Genomic DNA, 20538 nt, shown 5'->3' on the forward strand with positions numbered 1-20538 from the left:
GCTCTTCTCTTCTCTCTGGTCTCACTAACTCTCTCACTAATCGAATGAAACTGATTCATTCCTTTTGTATATTGCAAAATCTTTTCCCTATCATTTTATTTCAAATTCACCTACCTAGTTAATGCGGGTTAGGTAGGTAGGTGGTCATTTAGCTCCAGGGACAAACGATCATCCACAAGCCAAAAAAAATAAGGATCCCTCTTGATCCAAATCAACTATAGGAAGACTCATTTTTAGGTGTACAAAAGTTCTAATGCCTAGAGGCTTAGTGAATATGTCTACTAGTTGCTACTCAGAGTTACAAAATTCCATCTTAATATCTCTATTCTCCACTAGCTCTCGGATGAAGTGATGTCTAATCTCTATGTGCTTGCTTATCATATGGAAGACTAGATTCTTAGATAGTTCAATTGAAGAGATATTGTCACAAAATATTGTAGTTCCATCCTCTTGCCTTTCATTACAATCTATTAAGATCCTCCTTAACCAAATGGCTTGACATGTTGCTAGATTCACTATTATGTATTCAACCTCTATTGTAGACTGAGAAAGAATAGGTTTCTTCTTTGATACCCACGAAATTCCATCCAATCCCATTTGAAACATGTATCTAGAAGCGCTCTTCCGATCACTAGACTTCCATCCCAATTACTATCTATATAACCAACCAACTTAAAATCATTATCTGCAGTATACAAAATTTGAAATCCCTTGGTACCATTCACATATCTTAGGATCCTCTTTCCTGCTTGCCAATGGGAATCCTTTGGTATTTCCATAAATTTAAAAATCACACTTCATGCATCATGTCATGCCGAGTTGTTGTCAAATACATTAAACTTCCAACCATACTCATTTATAGTGTTGAATTCACACTTTTTCTGCAATCTTCCTTAATCAACTTCATACTTACAATTTTTGGTGTTGGGGCTGCCTTATTGATCTGCATTTTGAATCTCTCCAATATCTACCTTGTATATTTTTCTTGAGAGATGAAGATGTCATCATGCATTTGTTTTACTTCTATGCTTATAAAATACTTCAAGAGACTTAGGTCTATCATTTCAAATTCATTTTTATGGCATCTTTGAACTCACCAATTAAGAAATTATCATTTCTAGTGAATATTAAATCGTGTATGTACAAGACAACAATTTGCACTTTACCATTTTCTACCTTGATATAGAGAGTGGACTCACCATCACTTTTGTTGAAGCTATTTCTCATCAAATTTTAATCAATCCTACTATACATGCCCGTAGAGCTTGCTTGAGCCCACAAAGAGCTCTCTTCAATCTATACACTTTGTATTCTTCACCTAAAACTTCATAATCAGGTGGCTCCTCGACATAAACTTCTTCTTTCAATGCACCATTCAAGAAGGTAGACTTCACATCCATTTGATATACCCTCCATTTGTCTTGGGTTGTAATTGCTACGACAACATGCATGGTTTCCATTCTTGCAACTGTGGCATATGTATCATAATAATCTCTATCATATTTTTGCTTGTACCCTGTGACCACTAAACGTGCCTTATGCCTATCTACTTTTTCTTCAGCATTGCACTTGGTCTTGTAAACCCATTTGACTCTAATTACTTGCTTCTTGGAAAGTGATTAATTAACTCCCATGTCTCATTTCTTTCAATAGCATCTATTTTCTCATCTATGGCATTACACCATTTCTCTTCCTCCATAGCTTCATCAAAATAAATTGGATCACTATGAGAAAATAATGCAAAATTAACACTTTCATCATAATCTTCCTCATAGCTTTATTCTTAGTATATCTCCCTTAGACTCTTACTTTTTCTTGGTAATAGGGAGGCAAGAGTGGGATCTTAATTTTTAGTATTTTTGCTACTAATATTTTTCATTCTTGCTTAGGGTTGTCTTGAACTACTTGGAGCTATCACTTGGTATGAAAGAGGCTACTTGCCTTTCTACCTTTTTCTACAATCTATTTTTGTTGCTCCATCATCTTGGTCATCACCAATATCTTCCTCTTCCTCACCAATACTTGACACTTTTCTTGAAGTGCTCGAAGATGCATCAGCCGAGCCATTTGATGACTAATTTTCAAGAAACTCCACATCTCTTGAAATGATGATCTTCTCGGTGATAGGATCATACAATCTATAGGCCGTTGATTTTGAGCTACAACCCATGAAGATACACTCCACACCATTATCATTTAGCTTCTTCCTTTGCTCCTTAGACACATGTGCATATGCTATACATCCAAACACTCTCAAGTGCTTAACTCTTTATCTATTGCTTGACCAGGCCTCAAGAGGAATCTTGTCATGAACTAACTTTGTGGAACACCTGTTAATCAAATATACAATTGATTCTATGACCTCTCCCTAATATTTAGTCAGGAGCCCTTTTGCTTTCATTATGCTTTTTCCAAATTTAACAATGGTCCTATTCGTCTTCTCAACCAATCCATTTTGTTGCAGAGTATAATTGGCTATAAGCTCTTTATTTATGTCATTGTACCTACAAAAATTTAAAAACAAATTGGAGGTATACTCCCCTCCTCTATTTGATCCAAGTACTTTTACATAGTGTCCACATTCCTTTTTAGAGAGGGCTTTAAATTAAACAAATTTATTAAATGCTTTAGATTTTCTCTTTAAGAAATACATTCATTTCCTTTGACTAAATCATTGATGAATGTCATTAAATAAGTACTCCCCCAATAGAAGTAGTTTGCATAGGGCCTAGCAAATCAAAATGCACCAATTCTAATGGTGCTCTAGCACTTTTTGAATTTCCAAAATTGAAGAAAAGCCTATGTTGCTTACGAAAAATGCAACCCTCACACTTGAGGAAAGCCTATGTTGCTTATGGAAAATGCAAGCCTCACACTTGTCATATGAATCTAATATGCTTTGCAACCCATCTCCATTATTTTCTTGGACAACAAATTTAAACTAGAAAAGCCAATATTTCTGTATTGAGTTACCAAAGCTTGAAGTGGTCTTCAATCATGCTCCTAAGAGTTGATTGCTAATGTAGTGCTATACATACATGCTTGGGAGATGAAACACTAACTTGAGAAGAGGAACATGTTTCTATCCTTAGAGAGAACATCTGATTCTTTTTCATTTGGGCTACTGCAAGGAATCTATCATTCCCATCCTTCTCATGAATGACACACTTGTCATTTTCCATTAGCAACTTGTATCCATTTTGAATAATTCATACAACACTCATCAAGTTGTGCTTCATACAAGAGGAAAAATATACATTTTGTATCTCCTTCTTCTCACCTTGCTTGGTGTAGACCATGATAAATCCTTTTACCACTATGAGAATGGTTCCATTATTTCCCATCTTAATTTTAGACTTGAAATTTTTGTCAATGAGATAAAATAAACTTTCATTACCAGTCATGTGGTTTCTACAGCCGTTGTCTAGGTACCATAGCTCAAGGTTGCCTTCTTCACCACTATTACACATGATGAAGGCTATGGGATTGTTTTCGTTTCTCATGTTCTCATCAACCTTATTAGTATTATGTTTTGATTGATCACCCTGCATCTTCCAGTATTCACTAGCATAATGTCCATTCTTATGGTAGTAGAAGCTTTCAACATTGCTCTTATTAGAGTTGTAATTCTTCTTACCTCCTCTAGAGCTGTTTTGAGAGGTGCTTGCTCTCTCTTGGTTGCTTGCTCATCCTAATCTTTTTGCAGCATTCCTTTGACCATTCCTTCCATGACCTCTACTTCTTGAGCCTATACTAGCACCATTTCTTCCTCCCCCCTACCTCTTGAATTCTCTTAAGCCTTCAAAGAGTGCTCTTGGGAAGTTGTTGTTGATCAATTAATCTAGTGCTAGTGGATTTGAAGAGGTCCCATCAACTCATCCATGGCCAGTGTGGTGAGGTCAATTGCTTCCTTAATGGTCATCCCAAGGTTGTCATATTTCTAATGTAAATTCCTCAATATCTTTTCAACAATCCCCTATTCTTCATAATCTTCTCCATTTGATTTGAATAGGTTTATCAGAGTGGAAATTCATGAGAAAAACTCTATAATAGGTTCATTTTACTTCATTTGAAGGTTCTCAAATTCCCTTATGATCATCTATAGCTTTACTACTTTGATCTTATCAGTGCCATTGAAGTTTGTCTCAAGCATATCCTATGCATCCTTTGCATGATTTTCTACTACAATCTTGGGGAAGACAGTCTCTATCATTGCTGCCTCAATCAAACTTAATGCTTTCAAATCCTTTCATCTTTATTCTTTCAACTAAGTCTTTTGTGGGTTTGTGAGGGAAACATACAATACTGGAATTGTAACATCATCGAATCCATTGACCAGAAACTCCCACTAATCATTAACTACCATTATGATTTTCATCTTCTTTGCCCATGTATCATAATTCTATCTATTAAAGGATAGTCATTACCACCATCTCTTTCTTACATCTCCTGCTATGTCAAATATACCCAGAAAGGAAATACCCTAACTCACTATGAATGTGGGGCCTCAAAGCTTTGATACCTTATGATAAATAAATCACAACCTTAATAATTTAACTCAGCAACTAGATGTTCCTAGTGAAAGTTTTTCTAGGCACAAGAGGGTGCAAAGTGATAGGGAGATAGTGTCCATTTATTCAACACATGAAGGAGCCAAGTGAGCTCGGTAAAAATAGGGAAGGTTAGCACAATGTATGTCAAGTGAGCATGATAGGGAGCTTGGTATAGTGTATGTTGAGAGAGAGCTTGGTCAACAAAGTTGGTGAAACTTGGAAGGCTCAATATGCAATCAGCACAATGACCAAGTGGGCTTGGTTAGAGAGTGAACTGAGTATTCTAACAACAAACTTTCTATCTAAACTTTTCCACCATTAAAATACAGAGAGGATAATGATGAAACTCCCAAATAAGAACTTCTCAAATACAAAATACCATGCAATGAAGAATAGAGAGGAGACAAGAAAGATTTGTATGCCTGCTTGCTTTCTTTCTATTCAACTAGGTTAAACTATTATGAAATTTGAGAGTATTTTACTTGAATTAGAAAAACACTAAAACTTCAAATTGATAAATCTTTAAACTTTAAACTTACAAATCTAATGGGTACATACAATGACACTTAGAGCAATCACTGCTTCATAGGACAAATCAATATGAACTTATAGAATAACAAGGAGATTCAACATGTGCTACTACAAACACTAAAAGTGAATCTCCTCTGTGTCCTCTGATCCTTGTTCTAAATATTATTCCTTTGCTCTGATCTATTGATCTTCTTCATTCCACTTTGCTCCACTCTTCTCTCTGGTTTCACTAACTCTCTCACTGATTGAATGAAACCAATTCATTCCTTTTGTCTACTGTAAAATGTTTTCCCTCTCATTTTCATTTCAAACACACCTACTGAATTAATGAGGGTCAAGCGAGTAGGTCAGCATTTTGCTCCAGGAGAAACTGAACAACTGCATTAAATTTTTGACATTTAGTAGTTGTATTTTTTTTAAATTCCATGCTTCATTGTTGAATATCATGGTCTTTTGAATAAAATATAATAGTTATTGTAGGCATCTGATAAAACTACTATGTGAAACATTGATATATCAATATAGAAATTGATTACATACCAATAGAATGCTCTTAGATAATAAAAAATTGAATACCTAGCAATAAGGAAAGCCAACGTAGGCAGAAATGTTCTGCAATGCAAGATTAGTAATCTACTACCGACTAAAGTTGTCATATAAATAGACTTGGACAAGTAAAGGAAGTGAAGACCACATTAGTTCCTTGTATTCCTTGCCAGTCACACTATTTGTTGTTGTGTACAGTTTATTTTCTAATATATAAGTAAACACTTGACAATGTTCTTCATACAAAAATATGATTGGAAAGAAGCTAACAAATTTCTACTTCTTGTGTCTTAAGTGCAAGAGTAAACCCCCTACATTTATGACTATTTGATCTCTTAGAACACTTATGCAGTCAGTTATTGATTCAGTTGCTTAGTTCAAACCATAATGCTTTATTAAGGATGAACATATAATCATCAAACTCAACTGTCAACACCATAGGATTTGAAATTGGTATTTAAATTACTATCAGACAATACCAAGATCCTTATAAAATTATATTGCTTATACTCTCAAGACCACTAGGAAATAAATAAATATTACCACCAAATTACTATTGTGATAGAGGTTCTATCTTTGATTCTCTTTCTTGCAAGTAAGAGCATAGGATAATAAATGTTTAAGTGTTCCATGTTGAATTCATGTCGTACATGTTTTGATGTCAAGTCCAAAACTTGGAAGATGAATCCTGATAGGGTTGCTTAGGAAAAATAGTCATTTTTCTTCTCGTGAAATGTATTTATATTTGGTTATTGCTAAAAGACACAGATAATGGGGAACAAGAATTTTAGCTATTCTAACCACTCTGTTGTCTCTGAGTGTCATTTCCATCTAAGAACACCAATCCTCATTTTTCTTTAGACTAACTTTTAAAACAAAATTATTAACTATACTAGTTAAAATTTTTAAGTTAATAGAGTAATATGTTGGTCAACATCTATGAACTGAATAACAAAAACCTTACTATGGGTAAACTCCTTATCAACACATAATCTTTAACTAGACTAAATGTGAACTTTGTTTCTAGAAAATTTTAAGCATGTATTATTCAGTAAACTCTTTTCTATTTCAATGAGATGTGTGCAAGACTATCCTCTTTTGTGAGATGTGAAATTTGTGGACATAAACAGTACCAGAGTTCTCTTCTCAGCACTGAAATTTCTTGTTTTCATTTATCTTTAAAAGGAAACTATGTCATACTTATTACTAATTTCAATTAGAACCAATACTCTAGAATTATGAAGTTCTCATAGGTCTACATGTTGAATTTGAGTGATATTACCTCCTTACTTAGGGTGGTAAATTTTTAATCAAGTTGATGTCATTGAAATCTGATTGAGATTCAATCAGTAACAACTGTAATCTTTTGTTGATAATTCTAATTGTCAAATGTTTATCTCCATCATGGATGGGTGTAATTTGGCATAAGGGAGGGTGAGCATGGATGCAAATTAAGTTCTTCTCAAAGATATTTTTTTATTGCATTATATAATGTTGTTTTTATTTATAATTCATATATTTATGAATGTTCTTACTTTTACTATGCATATGAGTAGATATGCTTAGATGTACATACAAGAAGATACGTTTCATTTACTTTTTTATTGCACATGAGTAGATGTATAGTATTATATATTTATTTTTCTTTCCAAATTCCTTGATTAGGCTATTAAGTACATGGATATATGCATTATGTTTCATGATTGCACTAGATCCAATCCATCCATCTTATTCTAGGAAGCTAGACTTTTTGTACTAGGATCATGATACTCTTCATGTTAGGAAGAACCCCGAGGTAGTAAAATGACTTGGGCCATAATCCCATCTTAGGTAGTAGATGGATGATGTCCAATGGACAAATGTTAAGGCTCTATGAAGCTTATTTATTGATTTTACATTCATCTTAAAGATGAACGTTTTGATGTAATTATGTAAATGGATAATGTAATTAGAATATCATGATGTAAATTTGATCATACTTGTGATGGGAATTCGATGGTTGTTAGATGTGTAGATCAACATATTAATCCTATGTTGTATTTAGTTGAATAATTAATTTTTATTGTTAGTCTTGATTAATGTATAATGAATGGTTTTTGACTTTGAATAGTTTTTATTGGTTACTTTGTGATGTGGAAATTGTAGAGTATAACATGGTTTTTGACTTTTCATCACAATGACTAGTTGAATGGATGTAAGCCCCAATATAGAGATGTGTTAAATAATTTCCTAGAGTGTGTTTAAATTATTCATTGACTATTCCCAACTAAAACTAAATTTATATTGAATAGATTTCAATTATTAGTTAGTTAGGTGAAATAAATTTAAGAAGACATCTATAAGTGAGATGAAAATTTTAGTGGGATTCCTACCAACAATTAATTTCATTCTTTTCATTTTGTACTTCCAAGTTGGAATGAAGATTAGATGTTAATGGGCATGATATTTTCATTTTGTACTTTTGTTGAAATATATAGTGGGCATGATAATGATTAGTTTTGTCACATCAAAGAAATAGCTACAAATCTTCTTAATCAAGATGTAGCAAATGGAGAAGATCAAATAGTTGACTAATTATTCTTCTTACAATTTCTGACGCTACTCTACATTTTGAAACCCTTATTGTTAGATTAATTTCTTTGTATTGAACACTTTTCTATAAAAATGCCTTTGTTGTTTTCAACAAGTTAGACTTATGATATTGGAAAAGAATGCCATGTAATGTTTTCTTCAAATGTTCTCCTAGTGTCTTTTCCTTTCAATCTTTTTATGGGATTTATTTTCAAATGTTTTTATATTTAAATTCATGGGGAGAAACAATGAAATGAAAGATAGCCATCTGGCCAACTGGTTAAGGAAAGTATATTCCTATCAATGAATAAGTAAGTACTCAAGTTGTACCTATAATTCGTTGTTTAAATTTTCTTACCCATGGTTTTGTATAGTGTTAATAAAACTTTTAAGGTTGATCATATTAATTAAAATCCCCATCGATAAATTTTTTTTTCCAATACTCATATGCTCTCTATTTCCTATTAATCTATTCAGCTTAGTCATAGATTTAGATTCCCAAATTATGAAAATCCCCTTCAATAATTTGGTTTTGAACTTGTTTCTTCCTTTGAACACTTCTCATCTCTTGTAATCATACACATCTCATCTAATTATTTTTCTCTGCAATAGTTTTTCTCGCACTTATTTTTGAAACCTTCCTACAAGTCATAGAAACCACATAATGGTCTCATATTCAAATCTTGGATATTTATTCTACCCCCTCTTGAACTGATGCAAATAAATAAGATATAAAGAAAAATTATAAGGATGTAGATAGAAACGAAAAAAAATGAATTGATCTCCTTGATCCACACCCACTGACTGAAAATAATTTATTTTACAAACAAAAAAAACACCCAAGTGTTATCTATATGGATATGGTATCAACATAAACAATAAGTGTCTTATTGATATCGCTGCAACTAATGCAATACAATGGCTGTACATGTTGACATATTAGTCAAGTTTTTTATTAGTGACATACACTTATTTAGATTGTATATAGCTACCGAGCTCTTTGTAAAACTATCAGTGTTTACCAAGTATTTCAATTGTCACTAAGTTCTAAAGTTTCTACCAAGTCCTTTGGACAAATCTTAGTGGTCATCGAGTAGTCACAGTTATAGTGAAGATCAGTAGTGTAAACTGTGCATCTTAGTGTATGTTGAGTTTACGAATGCAAGTCGAGCCATGTAGTATTCACCAAGCTTGCAATATATGTCATGCAAGTCCAGTGTTAATTGAGCTACTTAGTGTTGACCAAGTGAATTAGTTTATATCGAGCTCAAAGTGATAGTGTTTACTAAGTCATACAATGTAAATCAAGAGACTCAATTTATATGACGAGTTTTACAGTATCTACCAAGTCACCAGTGCAGACCGAGTTCAAGACTACTTAGAAGTGATCACTATGGACAAAACTTCTACATCTAACAAGTGCAGATGATGTTGAGCATTGACAGTGGATGTTGAGTATTGAAACCTCACTGAGTCAGTCTTTAGAACCTGAATGTCTTCACGTGGGCCAACTTTGTAATACTTGTGGTAAATTGTATTGTGGTCAACTTTGTAATAATTTATATTATTGGATTAATATATATGGGTATATGCAGGACCATGGTGTGCCAAAAAGTAGCAATTTAAAAAATATGTAGTCCTGAAATGCCTCCAACCATTTCAAAATCTATTCTAACTTTTTTCCCACCCACTCTGATACTAAATGAAAATAATTAATATCTTTATAAGGTTTGCTAGATATCTTTTGATACCAACCTTATATGGTCAACTTTAAAAACATCCTAGAAATGTGTTTTTGGCCTATTTAATGTGATTTTTACTTCAAACATGTAGCTGATGACTTTTTATTGACCAAAATTTGATGAAATGAAAAGGGTTTCTTAAGAATGTTCTTATCTTTCCATAAATGTAAGGTTTGTCAAATTATGAGTTTAGTAAGTAATTATTAGTTATTTTCTAATAGAGTTACATATAAAGTGCTGAGTAACACACTACTTGAAAAATAACTATCACTTTCAAATGGTAAAACATTTTTTAAATCCAAAAGATGCATAACATTCTATGTTTCTTACACTATAAGAAAAAAAATTAAAATTAAAATTTGTAGAGTTTTGAATTAGTTAAGGTGGTCAGACATGAGAGTTTTTTAATTCCAAAAATACTAAAGTAAAAGATTAATTATTTATTATTTATTTAGAATAAATATTCTCAAAAATATGTGTCACATCCAGGCATGAGTCTACTACTTATATCTAGAATATTATTAAAAAATATTTTAATTTGATTTTGACTAAGGTAGTCAGATATACGTCTACTTCTTTTTTTTTTTTTCTGAAATTTTTGTAATATTACATTAAAATTCAAAATTTTGACTAATCAATTTTTATTTTTTTGAGATAAGTCCTAGTAGTTTAGAAACTAGATTCAATTTCCTAGAGATTCTTTTCTCTCAAATTTTTGATATAAAGCTAATAACAAGTAGAAAATTGTGCATCAAGTTGACATAACCCTGTTTTTTTGATTTTTGTTTGCCACTTAAGAGCATAGTTTGGTTCACCATGATCCTACACATTCCCATATGTAATTCATTATTTCATATCCAAGTATGTATATGAGCATGGAATTAATGTAATCATCAGTATGTATAGGTTGATTAGGCAAATCCTTTCACAAGGTAGATCTAACAGTCTTTTGTAAATCTCTTTACTGAGTGCACACGCAATTGTATGTTTGTAAATACTTTCACAAGGTTGACCTAGCAATCCTTGTTTCCCCTAATAAGGTAGATCATCAGAAGTGATCAATGTAAGCTTTAACAGGCTAACTTTATATTGTAGTACTAAAGTTTGTGGGTATCATCCCCACTCCAATTTTACTTTCTATTTGGAAGGTGTTTGGGTCACCAAATCTTTGTTTCACAATGTTATGAATTCTTTTATAGTTTTAGTTTCTTATGCATTCAATTGGATCAGATTATATGTAATGGATTAAACGCTAGTTGGATTGCTAGATTAAGAGTTGAAATTGTTGAAGTTTTAGAAGTTACTAATTCACCCCTCCCCTCTTAGTAACTTAGCATAGTCTTGAATATTTTCAACAATTACTACTAGAGCATTATGGTTCTCAAGAGAAAGCTTAACAACATGAGAAAAGATCAAAGCCATGGAGATATTTAGACTTGATAAAGCTATTGACAATGAGAAGCTGGATTTGAAAATGGTCATTGCCCAACTCAAGAAAGCAAAGGATCAGCTCTCTCAATCCTTGAAAAGAAGAAAAGAACTTGCAATTCAAATGAATGGTCATCTCTACATTGAAGAAAGAATCGAAGCCCTTCATTCAAGCAATTCAGATGAAGCCAATGAAGCAATCAAACAACTCCTAGAAAAGAATGGTTCATTAAAAGAAGAGGTAAGAAAACTTAAAAGAGAGTAAGAAATTTAGGTAGTAAGGTTATGTGAAGTCATGGAACAAAAAAATAAGATAAAAGAAGAGATAGATGGAAGGAACAATGAAATTTAGAACCAATCCCTTCAGGAAGCAGAGCTTATTGATCAAATCTCCAATGCAAATGAGGAAATCATGAGCCTAAGATTTGAAAAAGAAAGAATGAGAAACGATCTAAATTATAAAAGGAAAATTAATGAAATAGTGAGGAATATCTAAATTATGAAAGCTAAATCAATGAAAGATTAAGGAATGATCTAAAGCCTCAGAGGAAAATCAATAAAAGAATGATGAAATCACAAGAAGATATGAATCAATTAAATGAGAAAAATATTTATAGACAAAAAAGAAAAGTAGGAATTGGATATACAGAAGAAGGAGAATCATCCAAGCAAGGAGCTCAAAAGAACCAAAGATCTACTTGCAATCACTATGGTAAGATAGGTCATACATTAAAGAAATTTTGGAGCAATGGAAAAGAAAAATTCAATGGAAAATGCTACAATTGCAATTAGCATGGTCATAAGGCTAATGAATGCAAAGAGAAACCAAGATTTAAAGGAAAATGTCACAAATGTTGAAAACATAGACACAAGTCATCAGAATGCAAAACTAAGGTATTGAATCAAGTAGAGCAAATTGTGAAAGTAATATTTAGTTGGGACTACAACACCTGGTGCGGATGTCATTATTATGAAGAATTTTGGCATATTAGAATAAATTCTTTAAAGCTTTATTTGAGAAAAAGAGACACCACTAAAATATGTTTTGTTTCTATATAATTTGGTCATCTTACCAAGAACTGCATGAATACTGGTCAAATTGAAAATGAGAAAAAGGAAAAAGTTGATAACATCAGAAAACAGATGAGATAGCAATGAGTTCCTAAGTCTATTGAGGATACAAGTCCAACTAATATGATCAAGTCACTCAAGAATTGGGTGACTCTATCATTTCTTCTTAAGTTCTGAAAGGAAAAATTGGAACTGTGCTATCAAAGATGACATCCAAAATAGTTCTAGATTGAAAGAGAATAATGACCCTAATTAGTATTCAACATGCAAAGGGATCACTGAGTGCAAGTGTCTACAAAGTTATCTTCTCTACTGAGTGAGGTTGGCTCATAGATTCCACTGAGCAAGATCATAAGTGATAAAGATGTTTATGGTTACCGAGTCATGAAGACTTTGCTCAGTGTTCAATGTAAGCATAGTGGATGATAGTCTATCAACATGATGTTAGTTAATCTACCTTTCATACTATGAATTTATGGAAAAATATTAACAAAAATAAAGAAATCAAAATAATTTCTTACCATGAAATTTTAAGTGCTATGGGAAAAGTGCGATCTTAAGAACTTCCAAGCAATTTGAGAAAATTTTTAGTAAAAGTTTTTGAATTCCCTCAAACCCTACTGAGTGAAGATGGCATCCGAAATCAACAAGGTTAAGCAAGGATTTGACATCTTGGTTCATGGAGTGGAATGTAAAGCACCAAATTTCAAGCTCACTCCTATGATCGTTTAAACTCTAGATCCAAGTGGAGTGTAGTCTCAAATCCCTCCAAAGGTAGTTTTGATCAATGATATTCACACTCATTTCAAATGTGTTATTCAAGATATTGGTACATTGGAAATGGATGATTCCCTAGGCCAATTGTGTATAAATGGAGTTTTGAAACCTAAGCACCAACACCTAGAAATCAAAGGGTTAACTCATATCCCTCACATGCCCCACAAATTTCAAGATAAATGGATTAGGTTTATCCTTAGCTGGGTGCATAATGGTAATTTGCGGTTGGAACAATTAGTGTTGATCACAAAGAAGCTGATTCATCAAATCAATGGCCTCCCAATGCTAGCTAAGGCCAAAACAACAAAAACACTAGGTCGGGTTGAACTTGAAAAGAAAACCCTAGCAGAATGGGATGACAGAGGAATGAAAATCAATAGTTTTTTAGATATAAAATTGAAGTTTGGTATTCACACCATTGTGCATGAAATATATAGCTCTAGTAAGTTGAACAATGTGTCATCTGAAGCTGTGGACTTGGCATACAAGGTGGTAAAGAGCAAGTTATCATTCAACCTTGATGAGCTATTGTAGAAACAATTCAACACAAATATGGAAAGCATAAGGAATTAAAAGAATAACCCATATAAGTTCTATTCCTTGTTAACTTGTCTATTCTTTTATATTTAGAAATTCTTCCTTTCAAAAGGTGCTATTGTTTGGAGAAAAGATGTGCCTGTGTTATATTAGATAAATGAGTTTAACGTTGAAATGGGTAATAATTACAATAGTATTATGGATAATTATTTTGATGTATTCAAGGAGAAAATGAACAATAGGTTCTAAATCCCCAAGAAACTAGTTGAATATTATAAGGATGATGTATGTTTCATGGTGGATTGTGAAAAATTGTACATTTAGGTAGTTAAGCCTAGAATTGCATCGGTAAAACCTCTTGGTTATGAGGTTAATATTGATGAAACTAAAGACATCATTGAATCTCTTGCCAATGAGTCAGTTGATCCTAAGGCTACATATTTTGGAACATATGATGAAGCAAAGGCTAGGATTCAACTTGAAATAAAACTCCCTTAGGTGGTGAACAAAGGAAAGAAGAGGATTGCAGAATTGAAAACCAATTCTACCCTTTTGTTAATAGAGGAAAAAGGTGAAGATGAGGAAGCAGAGGATGTAGAAGTAAAGGATGAGGTAGAATCTAAGGAAGAAGAGCCATTAATGAAGAAAATAAAGGTGATTATCACCAAGCCACAAAAATTGTCCACTACAGTTTTCACTAGGAGATTCCCAAGGAATAAATCTAACAAGGAGGAGATATTATATTCAAGAAACCTCCACCTACCTTCCACGATAGACTAAAATAATTTTTGGAAGGAGTAGGAATAACCAACTTTAAGGCATTAAAATATGGGAATAGGACTAAGGAAGAAAAGAAGTAGATTGAAGATCTAATGATGAACAAAATGGGTAAGTGAAAATACTCACCTGACTAGCTTACTTCTCAAATCCCTAATATTTTGTTGGAAAAGATAAAACCAAGATGGTATTTTTCCATGCAAACTGTCAAAGACATATACGGGAAAACCTCGAGGCAGCTAATACCGAGCATATTAGATGCTGAGGTAAAAGAGTCATTGAATAAAAATGAATAAAAATTGGCTTTGAAGTTTAATAATTGTCTAGTTTTGATTAAAGACATTAAGCATGTTGTAATGAATGCAACAAACACTTGGAACAATATTTATTTGATATATAAACCAAGTGATTTTTCAGTTGATGTTAAAGATGATGATGATGATGAAGATAGGGAGAAAGATAAAGAAGAGAATGTTGAAGAAGAAACTCATTTTGACAATGAAGAAGATGAAGAGGATCAAGGACAAGAGGTTACCAAGGAAACAAAGAAAGATGATGAGGAGAATGGTCTAGTTAAGATAGATGCAATAGTCATTGCCTCACTTCTTCACTTTCCAAGCAAACCAGTGACAATATCAAGTCTAGAGATAGCCCAAAAAAAATTGACTGTGACCATTAGTGCCAATCCAAACATACAATCACTCTTTACTCCTACTAAGCTCAACACATCACTGACAGAAGTGACCTCCACTTCATCTATCAAGCTACAAACTCTTCCTTCATCAACTAAGTCGACTACTTTAGTTTTGAGTACATCAATTTTGGATTCTTTAGGTATTTCTGTAAATATTCCTTCAATAAGCACAATATCAATTTTTATAGCTATTCACAGTATGTCTACAATTGTTTCTATTCTAAGCATACTAGAATCAAGCAAATTTGAGCCCAACATTCTACCAAGCTCAAAATTTTTGGGAAAAGGAAAAGAGCTAGAGAAAGAAATTGATTTAGATGAGGAAATTATAGTCCCAAATTGGGACATTTCTAAGGACCAAATGCAGTTATTTGGTGAACTTCTCTAGAAGAAAGCTAAATAGAAAAAACTAAGAGAGGAGAGAGATAAGGAGTTTAAAATAATTGTTGATGCAAAGAACATTTTGGTAGAGGCCATAGCTATTGAGGTTGACTCTTCTTAGCCAATTTTGTATCAGCTAGCAGAGGCAATACAAAAATTTAACAAAGATACTGAGGGACAAGTTAGTGCAAAAAGCAAAGAAGAAGTTTCATAATAAAGTGCTAGAGTACATTTCTCAATAGATAGCCATTTATCAAGTAGAACTCTCTACAATTTTGGGCAAGTTAGAAGCATCTTGTACAAGTGTGCCATCACTTTTTGGAGAGCTATGTGATGTTTTTGAGTTCACTAAAGAAATAAAGGAAAAATTGTCCAATATAGATGAAGATTTGAAGGCTAGTGCTCAGCAATTACAACTTGACCCTAGTTCAAGCTCTGCACATTTTCAAAAGATAAGATTTTTGTTAGATATGGAAGCAAAATTGCTTAGAGAAGAAGAAAGGATAAGATCTACATTGATAGATATACAAAATATGATTCTTTCCATTATGGATGCACTGTAAAAACATATTGTACATTCAAAAACTCTCATCCATGACAATAATTTCTCCATTGCGGGTCATATCATAGAATTGTTAGCATAAGTCCAAATTACACTTCACACATGCAAGTTCTTGCAAGACAATTGTGATAACACCTTGCAGATCATTCTCAAGCTACATTCAATTTTTAAATTTCATTTTAGTGTTACTATGTAAATAAATTGAATACATCTTTGACATTAATGTCAAAAAGGTGGAGAAATATATATATGTATGGAGAAAGACATATGTTATGGGGGAGAACATGCAAACTTAAAGAGGGAGTAAGATATGTACAAAGATATATGTTGTCTATAGCAAGAAGATGCATACTATACTGTATAAAAGAACCTTACCATGTAAAGAAATATCCCTTACAAAATTCATTTTGAAAAATCTCAAAAATAATATACTCTACCAAGCTAATATCAGAAGGTGATGGATAATAGGTATTCAAGATTTTTTTTTTTGAATTTAGTATTGGTTGATAAGTGTTTTTGTCACTAATGCCAAAGGGGGAGATTGTTGACATATTAGTCAAGTTTGTTATTGCTGACACAAACTTATTCAGATTGTATATAGCTACTGAGATCTTTGTACAACTATCAGTATTTGCGAAGTATTTTAGTTGTCACTAAGTTCTACAATTGCTACCAAGTCCTTTGGACAAATCTCAGTGGTTACTAAGCAGTCACAGTTATAGTGAAGATCAATAGTGCAAACCATGCATCTCAGTGTATGTTGAGTTGTGTAATGTTCACTGAGTTTGCAGTGTATGTGATGTGAGTCCAATATTAACTGAGCTACTCAATAACCAAATGACTCAATTTATACCAAACTCAAAGTGATAGTGTTTAACAAGTCATACAATGTAAATCAAGAGACTCAATTTATATGATGAGTTCCATAGTATCTACCAAGTCACCAGTGTAGACCGAGTTCAAGACTAATTATAAGTGATCAGTATGGACCGAGCTTCTACATCTACCAAGTGCATGATGATGTCGAGCATTGACTGTGGATGCTAAGCATTCGAACCTCACTGAGTCAGTTGTTAGAATCTGAATGTCTTCATGTGGGCTAACTTTGTAATATTTGTGGTAACTTTAATTGTGGCCAACTTTGTAATTTGTATTATTGGATTGATATATATGTAATTCATTATTTCATATCCAATTATGTATGTGAGAATGGAATTAATGTAATCATCAAAGAAGAGCAAAAAGAAAAAATTGAAAAGTCTAAAATAGTATAAGGAGCAAAAAAGACATATGTATCATAGCAAGGTGATTAGTACATAAAGGAATCTCATTTAGGAAACCAAGTTGTAGATCAGAGATCATCTACTATTTCTTCCTAATAGGAGGATCAATCAAATCCTTTCACAAGGTAGACCTAATAGTCTTTTGTAAATATCTTGACCGAGTGCATACTTAATTGTATGTTTGTAAATCTTTTTTCGAGGTGGACCTAGCAGTCCTTACTGCTCCTAATAGGGTAGATCATCAGTAGTGGACCTAGTAGTACTAAATTTTGTGGGTATCATCCCCACTTTAGTTTTACTTTCTATTTGGAAGGCTTCTGGGTCACCAAATCTTTGTGTGACAATGTTATGAATGCTTTCATATTTTTAGCTTCTTATGCATGCAATTAGATCAGATTATATTTAATGGATTAAATGCTAATTGGATTGTTGAATTAACAGTTGAAATTGTTGAAGTTCTAGAAGTTACTAATTCACCCCTCCCCTCTTAGTAACTTAACATAGTCTTGAATATTTCCAACACTACATAGATAGAGGACTCTCAATCTTTGTATATTGATAGGAAGTTAAAAACTGATGGCTAGAGATTAGAGAATGTGAGTCAACTACTAAACATTATAGTAGATTTGGAGCAACAAACTAGTGAGGTGAAAATGAGGGTCTTAATTATTCCAACACCCTCTCTTAATTTATACCACTAAAGACTCTTTATGTGGGTGAAATCATAGAAAATATTGAATACAATAGGTATTGAAATTAATCTTTTTTAGGTACCCATTTACAACATAAAATTTTTGTTCCCCTTATTAGTATCTCCTTTTTCCTTATGTCATTATGATGTGGGTTTTTAACTAGTTCACCCATAATCATTTGGGATTTCTCCTAGCTAATAAAATTTCCCATGCTTTAGGTTTTTCACCTCAAAAAGTGGTTTGTATTACCACAAAACCTTTAAGAGGATTTTAGATTTTTAACCTAAAAATGGTATGTGCAGGATCACGGTCAACCAAACTATGCTCTTAAGTGGCAATAAAAAATTAGAAAATCATGGTTATGTCAACTTTACATGCAATTTTTTGCTTGTTATTAACTTTATATCAAAAGGTTGAGAGAAAAGAATCTCTAGCAAATTGAATCTAGTTTCTAAACTACTAGGACTTATCTTAAAAAATAAAAATTGATTGGTCAAAATTTTGAATTTTAATGCAAGATTACAAAAATTTCAGAACAATAATAAGAAGTAGATGTATGTCTGAACACCTTAATTAAAATCAAATGATAATATTTTTTTAATAATATTCTAGATATAAGTTTTAGACTTGTGCCTAGATGTGACTCATATTTTTTGGGTTTTTTTATTTTAAATAAATAATTAATATCTAATTTTTGACTTTAGTATTTTTGGAATAAAAAAGCTCTCGTGTTTGACCACCTTAACTAATTCAAAACTCTGCAAAATTCAATTTTTCATTTTTTTTACTTATAGGAGAAGAAACATAGAATGTGATGCATCTTTTGGATTTAAAAAATGCTATACCATTTGAAAGTTATAGTTGATTTGTTAGTCAACACTTTATACATAACTCTATTAGAAAATAAGTAATAATTACTTACTAAAACCATAATTTGACAAACCTTACATTTATGGAAGGTAAGAACATTCTTAAGAAACCCTTTTTATTCCATTAAATTTTGGTGAAAAAAAAGTCGGCAGCTACATGTTTGAAGTAAAAATCACATAAAAATAGGCCAAAAGGACATTTTAAGAATGTTTTTAAAGTTGACCATATAGGTTTGGTATCAAAAGATTTAGTAGACCTTATAAATATATTAATTATTTTCATTTAGTATTAGGGTGGGTGGGAAAAAAATTGGAATAGATTTTGATATGGTTTGAGATATTTCAGAACTACAAATTTTTTTAGATAGCTACCTTTTGGCACACCATGATCCTTCACACACCCAAAACATTGTTTTGGCTTACTCCAAACCATTCAAACTTCATAGAAAAATTGTTCTATCCATGGGAAATAAATTTTGAGCTTTTCTCATGCACAATAATTATTGAGTTCATATGAAAAAAATCCATCTACCACGACACATGGATGGATGGTTTTCAAATATATGGTTTATTAATAAGTCAAACCAAAACACCTTACATGTTGTGTACTACCAATAATGCACCCCTTACAAAATATATCGTACAATACATTCTTTGAATTTTTGATTGCACAACATTTGAAATTGGTCCTTTTTCTATGAGTGTCCCAAATAATATCGATTTCTCAAATTTCCATAATTTTCTTTTATATGACTGCAAGAACACTGCGATTACCATCCAAAAAACTAATTAAATATTTGCAAACCTCAACTGACATCCTTAGTCATAGAATATCCCTCTATCATAGCATTATAAAAAAAACACCTCTTTTAAACAATAACTCAAATACATAGCTTATATTTTCCAGCAATATGTTACTTCAAATTTAACTTGGACAACACCTAAAAAAAAATTCTTTAATAACTTACAATGTCATCTTGAAACAACTAGGAAGCATTCAGACCATTCATTTCCATTATTCTTGGCAGTTGCAACAAACTTTGATCTTGGAAATAACACTCTTTACAAACTCTACATCATCTCTCAAACTTCAACGATACTTCCTTGGAAAGGAGACATACCAAGAATTAACCTCAACAAACTTAACTCAAACTCTCTCTAGGATCTTTGGACTCTTGCATAACTAACATTAGACACCCATAACATACAAATAGAAATTTCAATAAGAACATGATCCTACAAATTATTTCGTCAACCACAACTTCTTATAGGTTGGCACTCTCTTCTTTGTATACAAAATAATACAACAACTATTCTTTCTTTAAAAATAAAGAGTAATAGAAATATATACAAATAAGAGAAACTTTCAACCCGCAAATAAATTAGATTTTCACACACTCAAAAAAATATATCACAACCCATGAATCCAATGTCCTCTAATAGCATGAAGAAAAAGATAAACCAAAGAAATATCAACACTATCATAACAGATAACATTTTCTACACTAGATTGGAGGATAAAAT

Source organism: Cupressus sempervirens, chromosome 3, assembly GCF_028749045.1.
Source record: "Cupressus sempervirens isolate cs-2001-9-10 chromosome 3, ASM2874904v1, whole genome shotgun sequence".
In the NCBI taxonomy this organism is placed as follows: domain Eukaryota; kingdom Viridiplantae; phylum Streptophyta; class Pinopsida; order Cupressales; family Cupressaceae; genus Cupressus; species Cupressus sempervirens.